Source organism: Metopolophium dirhodum, chromosome 5 (genome assembly GCF_019925205.1).
Source record: "Metopolophium dirhodum isolate CAU chromosome 5, ASM1992520v1, whole genome shotgun sequence".
In the NCBI taxonomy this organism is placed as follows: Eukaryota; Metazoa; Arthropoda; class Insecta; order Hemiptera; family Aphididae; genus Metopolophium; species Metopolophium dirhodum.
The window spans coordinates 38,280,961-38,289,917 of NC_083564.1; the positions used below are offsets into that span (position 1 = coordinate 38,280,961).

General features: G+C 28.3%; 1 long non-coding RNA gene across 1 annotated transcript; it reads left to right on the top strand.

Annotated features, from left to right (window-relative positions):
• The first annotated feature begins 929 nt into the window (after positions 1-929).
• Positions 930-1,851, top strand: LOC132945938 (uncharacterized). Its single transcript, XR_009664620.1, has 4 exons — positions 930-965; positions 1,037-1,170; positions 1,266-1,550; positions 1,632-1,851. It is a non-coding gene; the product is annotated as an uncharacterized LOC132945938 (long non-coding RNA).
• The last annotated feature ends 7,106 nt before the right edge of the window (positions 1,852-8,957 follow it).

The following is an 8,957-nucleotide window of genomic DNA, read 5'->3' on the forward strand; positions in this document are numbered from 1 at the left end:
ATTTGGATTTTTGAATGTGCCAAACGTTTGTACATCGTTTGTGCAGAAATGTGCACCAGGTCCCGACGTTTGTGCACAAAAACTCTCAGCGCCATCCAAAAAATAAAGTGGGGGGGGGGGGCATTGAAACGATGAGACACCCTCTTTTTGGAAAATTGAAATTTTTAACGTGCCAAACATTTGTGCATCGTTTGTGCAGAAATGTGCACCAGGTCCCGACGTTTGTGCACAAAAATTCCCAGTGCTATCCAAAAAACAAAGTAAGGGGGGGGGGGGCCATTGAAACGAGACACCCTCTTTTTGGAAAATTGAAATTTTTAAGGTGCCAAACGTTTGTGCATCGTTTGTGCAGAAATTTGCACCAGGTCCCGACGTTTTTACACAAAAACTTCCAGCGCTAACCAAAAAAACAAAGTGAGGGGTATTAACACAAGGGTCCCCCTTTTTTGAAATTTTAAATATTTGTCATATTAATAAATGTTGTTTACGTACCTAATAGGCTTAATAGAATTTTACTATTGCCATGTAAACGTATGACAAATAAAATCTTCAAATATTTTTAATTTATCAAGACAGCATTATCTTGTTCTAATGTTTTTGATTTCAAAATTGTATGAATAAAAATACAGTTTTTTCTTTATGCATTTCTTTACTTTATATTTTATATTATATTTTGCTGATGAAAATGTGTTTATGGACAGGTACCTCAACTCGACGTTGCTGTATGTCCAGTCCAATAATGTAAGTTATAATTCATTGTGTATATTTTGATACAATAAAAGCATAGTAAAAAAATAATTAATAGACTATATTAATATAGTACCTACTTAATTAATTTAATATACCTAACCGTACCTATATACATATAAAAATATTATAATAATATATTATCCATGTTTGAATTCATTAGAACAATGGTGTATCAGACGTCGCTCCCAAACCGGTCGACATCCATCTGCATAACTGTGAGTTGAAAACGTCTATATTTAAAAATTGTTATAGTATAATATTTATCTAATAAATTAATTTTCTTTAGCATTCCGCAAGAATGAGCGGTATAGTTTGAAAACTTACCAAAGTTATCTGGTGGATGTCGATACGTTGGTGAGCAGCCGTCGCACATAGGTCTGATGTACCTATGGAAAGTTATTATTGGATCGGTCATAATAGGTATTACGTTGAGAAGTTATCTGTCCATAAACATATTTTCAGATTTGTAGGCCAATTCCGTTGCCATTTTTTAATCATTCTTTGTTTTTATTAAGGTTGAGGTGTAACAGCATTTTCGGGACTATTGTAATCCCCACTTCCAGGACTTTATCATACATACAGCCGACAGCCCGATGACCTACATTTTTGTGTATACCCTATGATGGCCGCGAAGTAACGATCACGTCACCGTTTATCAGATTGCCCAGTTTGAAAGAGTCTCCAACAATTTCATCGGATAGGTACGCCATAAACCGTGGCATAGCGTTGGGCCAGCATAATTTTGTCCGGATCAATATCTACAAAAATGACGTCCCAATTATTAGAAGCTAATAATATAGGTACTTAATATTTATTGTAATATAATATAATATTAAACTCATTATACCCATTATTACGATTAAGTATAAATAATATTACAGTGTCTTTGTCGAACAGTCAGCTGTACGAAGTTTCCGCTGCGCCACAAAACGGGTCGACGCCGGTCGCTGAACATGGGAAGTCCTCAAGTCCACCCAGCATCGTATTGATGAATCAACAATATATCTTACATCTTACATCTATCATTGCAATCTTATAATTATTCACCTGAATGCATGTAATCCTGAATGTACAGTTAATTTATTACTACCCATCTACAAAATCAACACTGTATTAATAAACGATTCTGAGCGAAAACGGTCGTCAGCCTATGATATTACAAAGTATATTTGATGATATTATAGTGAATAAAGTAATTTATATATAACCTATTTACGTGGAATCTTGTTTTAAATTTTTAATCCTCAGCTACAAAAGTTGAACATTTTATACATTTTTAACTACAAAATAATTATTAAATTATAAATTTGATAAATGTTGTCAAAATTTGAACTTTAAATGCTTATAAATAAAAATTGAGCCTATGCATTTTTAATATTTTTTAACTGCTATTATAACGATATATCAGCAGCCTTATATTAAATTTTCACGCTTTTCTACCCAACGAATAAAATTTTATTGATATTTAAAGAAATAAAAACTAAAATAATTGAAAACTGACTATGTCCGTAAACAGCTCAAAAAGAGTCAAAATATTTTCAAAATTGTATGGTGTATAGAAAATTCTAATATAAACATTCAGTGAAATTTTCATGTATCTACAGTCATACGTTTTTTAATTACAACAAAATAAGAAAATCGTTACATGAGAAATCGAGTAAATATCAAATGTTGTAAAAATATGAATTTCAAACGTTCATAAAAGTTTAATTTGACTTTCTTGTAGAAATTTTTTTTTGATAAAGGTAGACAAACTTATGATTAATCTTATATTACATTTTCAAATCTTAGATTTAAAAAGAAAAATTTTTATGAATTCTCAACTCAAAATAATTTGCTAATTTTCGTGATTTTTCAGTATTTTGTCAAAATTTGAACTTTAAATGCTTATAAATAAAAACTGTGACTAATGATTTATAATTTTTTTCATCTGCCTTTGAAACAATAACTTAGGAGCCTTCTATTAAATTTTCAAGCTTTTTTACTCAACAGATAAAACTTTATTGATATTTAAAGAAAAAAAAACTAAAAAAATTGAAAACTGACAATGTTCGTAAACAGCTCAAAATAGTCAAAATATTTGGAAAATGTTATGGTGTATAGAAAATGCTGATATAAGCATTTAGTCAAAATTTAATGTACCTAGGGTCATTTGTTTTAGAATTGCACCAAAAACCAAAATCGATTTTTTCGAAAACGGACTTTGCGCAAAAATTTCCCGTTTTTCCTTTGTTGATATTATTACGCATATAATATTATAACGCACTAGTCGGGTGCGCCAAATTATTATTTACCTCATAATTATTATACTCCTATAACTGCCATATGTCAAAACAATTATTATTTTCAAAATGTATTTCAAAATTATTCAACCATTGTAGTATCGTGTGCGGGAGCCACATCTTATCATTATTATTGTCATGTTTATTGTTTAATACAAATTATTATAATTCTTATTACTCTAAATTCAGTTTTTCATCATTTATTTATTAAATGGCGTTTCAATTACCCCATATGGTGTTAAAACCTACGAGTTCCGCTTTCTTAGGCTTGTCGCGCGGCGCGGCTCGTAGGTCACAACTTTAGTGTTCCCCTCAAGTTGTGGGTGGTTTGCTTAGCTTTAAAAAAGCTCTGTACTCTCACAAAACTTGAATAAACTATATTATATTTCTATTAGTTTTTTCTGTTTAAGTATTTTAGTTTGTACTTTGTAATGTGTGTTCCTACTATTTAATTTCTTCTACATGTTTTTATTAGTTCCTGAAATTGCATCTTCCTGCAGGTCAATTTTTTTTTTTGTTATGTAATTCTAGTTGAATTTTTCGTATATACTTTTTAAACATTGATAAGTTGGTGCCCTCTGAATAATCCAAAATTAATGAACTAAATATTTTGAATATTTTTTTCTGTTTAAGATTCTGAACGTTATAGTTTGAACTTTGTAATGTGTTTTCCTACAGTATAATTTTTTTTGTTTTCTAAAATGCTTTTGCCTGCAGGCGCCAACACCCTCCTTCAATTTCTTTTTTAGTAATTTTACTCCACTTGAATTTTTTGTATATACTTGAACATTGATAACTTAGTGCCCTATGAATAATCCTTCTTTCATGAACTAAATATTTCTTTTAGTTTTTCTGTTTAAGATTCTGGACGTTTTAGTTTGTACTTTGTAATGTGTATTCCTAAAATACAATTTTTTCGACATTTTTTTTTGGTTTTCTAAAACGCATTTGCCTGAGGGCGTCGTGGTCAAATTTTTTTTATGATTTTAACTCTAGCCGAATTTTTTTAACATTGATAACCTGGTGCCACACGAATAATCCTTTTTTAACGAACTAAATATTTTGAATAGTTTTTCTGTTTGAGATTCTGGACATTTTAGTTTGAAGTTTGTAATGTGTATTCACACAATATAATTAATTTCAAATTTTTTTTTGAATCATGTTTGTGAATAAAATTTTTGTAAAGACTTATTTATAATTATAAGAAAACTTTATTTTTAAATTTTAGAATTAAAGAGAAAAATTAAAAATCTTTATTAATTATACTATCATAGTTTTCATATTAATTATCTTATTTATAGTTAGATCGTAATTTAAGATTTATAAATATATGACTAATTTGAAATAAGAAACTCTTATTAAGTAAGAAGAAATAAATTATAGTATAATATAAGATGTAACCGTAGGCATATAAAACAATTAAAAAATGTTTTTTTTATGTCTATGGATCAACGAAATTAATAATAATATCATTAGTGACCAAAATAAATGTATTAAGAGACGCGTGATATTACAGTTCTTTCATCATTGTACACTATGTACTAAAGTTCGACAGACGACGGTTTTCCGGGCGTGCCTGGGAAGTTATATTTCTTTGGTAATTAAATTAAAATATGAATTATAAGTTATATAGGTACCTATTATGTAGGTAGGTACTTAACCAAAACTCGTATGTCAGAATTTAAATAAGAAGGGAGGTCAATTAAAAAAAAATAAAATTTGGAAGTGACTCTGCTGAACAGTAGGGTACAAGTGGGTGACTGTTATGGATAGTGTTTCATTTGAATTCAATGATATAATATCATTGTATACGAAAAACGATTCCAAGTGGAGACGATTTGACAGCCTAGGATATTGTATACTATACGTCTTTTATTGATCTAATTAAATATTATTAATACCGTAGCCGGTTAAATTGAGTTATTATTATTTGTTTATTATCATATTTGTATATAATAATACATTTTAGACGTTTCAATCACCCACGAATAATATTTTTAAAATAGGTATATAAATTACAAGTTACAACGAATTATGAACGATATTTCAAAAGATAATTGCCGAAAATCATTAGTTTTTAACTGAAAACGACAGAGAAGTCTGAATTTGGCGGTCAATCTTATTTTTAAGTTATATTATAGCTAATTGAACTTTTTGGTATTTTCATATAATGTATCCGATGTAGTCACTCGCACACTGCGCTTGCTCGAACAATTAAAATCATAAACATCCCTCGACTTCTTATGTAAAACCACCATGAGTGGGTGTCAGAATTATTTTTGTATCATCAATTTTAAAACGTTGATTTACCTAGATTAAAAAAAAAATTAATTTGTAATACTTAAGCCCAGGAAACTTTAAGCGTTGTACGGTTGCGTAAAACACCGAAAATCGTGAACTTCGTAAGGCTATACCATAAAAACCAATTATTTGCAGGTAGTCGAGTTTTGGACAAGTACCTACATAGGTAACTTATAATAATTTATATTGTAAATTAATTAGGTACCAAAAAAATATAACTTCTCAAACACTTTGTCTATTTTCACTGGCGGGAGAATGTATTAGAATGTCTATAAACTTGCGGACCAGTTTGTATAGTTAAATTTGGCATGCGAACTATAATTGAAATAGAAAACCAGAATAGGTGCATTGCAGATGACAAATATTTCTGTAAAACAACATACGATTTATCAATATACCGTATAGGTACTGATAATACTGATAGTAGTAGATAATACTATAATATCTAAGTTCTATGGATTTATCATAATAAACAATATATTTTATAATATCTATGGCAATCGTCAATTGTCGAAATTCGTCGGCGACGGTTAACAATTCTAATAATTTCAGCAAATACTATTGTATTATAAATATAATATATTGTATATTTTGATTTCAGTGAACAAAAAAATAATAAGCCACTAATATAAACGGACAGTTCGTTAAACCGTACATATTATAATGTAAGTTTTAATACAAACTCCCAAATTTCATTATGATCAGGTTATTTTCATTAAGTATTTCGATACTTTCAAGTTTGAGTTCATCGGAGTGAGATGATTAGATAAAGATGGATGAAGATAGCTGTTTCTTCGGCGATGGCGGCACTCTAGCTACGTTTCACCGGAAGAGTAGATGTTTACGAGTAAGTTTGTTTTCATATTATTACCTACTATTTTACATTTACTTTTTAGACTTAAATTAAATATTTGTTGCCACGGACAATCTGTTAACTACGTGACGTGGAAGCATTTATAAGTTTAATCCCAATAGCGCAATGTATAATATACGCGAGACCGTCTTCGTTTCACCACGCCAAGTTTAATACGCACCTTTTTGCATGTTATACTATGCGCCGGGTATCACCTTAGGCTTGCGCAAAGTATTTAAAACAATATAATGTTATTAATCTTTATATTTTATATTTTTATATACATAAATACATTATACACCTCATATATTTTATTAGCATACTTACACTTTTTTTAGTGTAGTTTATACCCTAGATGGCTATAGATATAGGTAATAAATGTCTTGCAATTATATATTTTACTATAATTATTAATTTCATTATAATATAATATAACAATACACTCTAAATTAAATTAGTTGTTATCAAGACAGACAGTCTTAAAACAAACTCTTTTCTGGACGTTTTCAAAACGTATTATGCTTAAAAAAAATTGCACAGTTGTCTTAGCAGTCAGTTGCTAGATCAACCCGTGTGACATCAAATAGGAATTATTCTTGTTTTTTTAAATAGTTTTTTCGAAAAATATATGTAACATGTATAGCTCATATAATTATGAATTTATAGTTAATGGAAATGCGGATGTTTATACTTCATAGATATTTTTTTAGTTAATAATCGTGTAAATAATTTGATTAAACAATAAGGTACTTACCTACTCATCACTAGTATCAATTTTATTATATTACGTGTAAAATCACCAACACAAGGTGCAGACTGCGTTAAAAAAATTAAAAACATAAAATAAAATATAAAATAATGTTTTAGTAGAAGCTGGAAACTGTAGTTTATTTTAATTTATAATCCAATTAATGTAACCGAGAATGTAACTATTAAATTCATCATTGAATGATTATTCAGAGATCACTTTGGGATAAATGTAAATTAAATTAAAAATAATTTAAAAACATTTTATGAAAGGAACAAGATTACTGCTAATATTTAAGTCTAAATAATTATTAACAAATAAATACAAATAATAGATTTTTTAATAGCTTTTTACTATTAACATTCAGTGTAAATATAGTTTCTGATCGACTTACCAATATGTAATAAACCTATATGTAATAAAATAATTATTCATATCAAATAATCCTAACAATTTAATGCAAGGATTTTCATAAATTGATCTTACAGCAGCCTTAAAACACCAAAAATACATTTGTACATCATTTACAAAATTTTAGTTCCCTATTATGGTGTAGATAGTAATACAAACAATAAATTGCTATTCGAAAACACAATTTCGTATACCTATTATTATTTACTAAATACCTACAACTAAACTAAACTAAAAATATACATATGATTACATAAACTGAGTGCCTATAAAATAATATTATATATGAAAATTGAATATTTATTACGAATACTTATCGTTTACACAGACCACAAGAAAAAATAATTAAAAATATTAAAAAAAAAAACACATCATTGTAAAAATATAGTTGGTATTATAGTATTTGATGAGTTTACTGTATACGTTTATGGCTTTATGTTAACTCTAAAATCCAGTAATCACATTTGTATTTAATAATTCATAAAATACAATATGCTCTTATAAAAATATTCTTGTGCTTCTGATATCTATTCACCACCTTAAGCAATAATTAAATTGATAAACGAAAATAATAATTTAAATAATACCTATATCATATTATTATAATTCAAATTCAAAATTATAAACTATTTTGGTTTATTGTCATATCAAATTTCAATGAACAAATTGGTCCTTAACACAGAACTCTTTGATATAAAAAGTTGCATTATATTATATCCGTGGATTCATCATATTGACGTACCTAGTATGATATCTATCATTTATTTATTTAATCTATGTCAAATCTCAAAGTCGTTGCAGAAGACACAGTCGATTAAAATTTCAATAAGCAAAGAAGATATGAGCAAAAAACTTACTGCGTTTCGTATAATTTTATTTTTCATAAATCACAATATTCTAAGTCTGGCTGTATTCTGGAGCGTTTCTTCATGGGCGTCGCAGTTCACACACGTCACGGATTCCGCCGAAGGAGTCGATAATTAAAGTAAGTTTGTTTTTATATTCTTTTGGGGCTTAAATTTACTTTTAAGACTTAAAAGTTAAAACAAATATTTAATGTCACGAAAAATGTGCTATCCAAGTGTTGTAGGCGCATATTTTAGTTCCGGACTAGAAATGTATAAAATACGCGAGATATAAACGCCGTCGTCGTTTTTCCAGTCCCTGTTTGTAGAATAATTATAATTAATAGGTGCATACCTATATACAGGGTACTTAATATAAATATATAAATATTTTGGTTTAATTTATAGAAATATATGTTATGACTTATAACTGATAATAGTCATAAGATACAATTTTAATTAATAACTGGTAATTTTTTTTCCAAATACAACGTTATAAGTTATAGGTAACTATTAATTTAGTGTCACATACTTAACTTCTATTGTTCACCTAATATCTATATTCTATATCATAGGGATTAGGGATGTATAACCATGTACACATAAAAGTATATTCATGGAATGGTCAACTGCCTATCCTGATATGTGCGCACTTATGAATAATATACCTACTCATATACTCGTATAGGTATATAAATAGTGTAATACTAAATACACGAATGTGTTACCTATTATGTCCCTAAAAGTTCAACAGTTATTATTATATT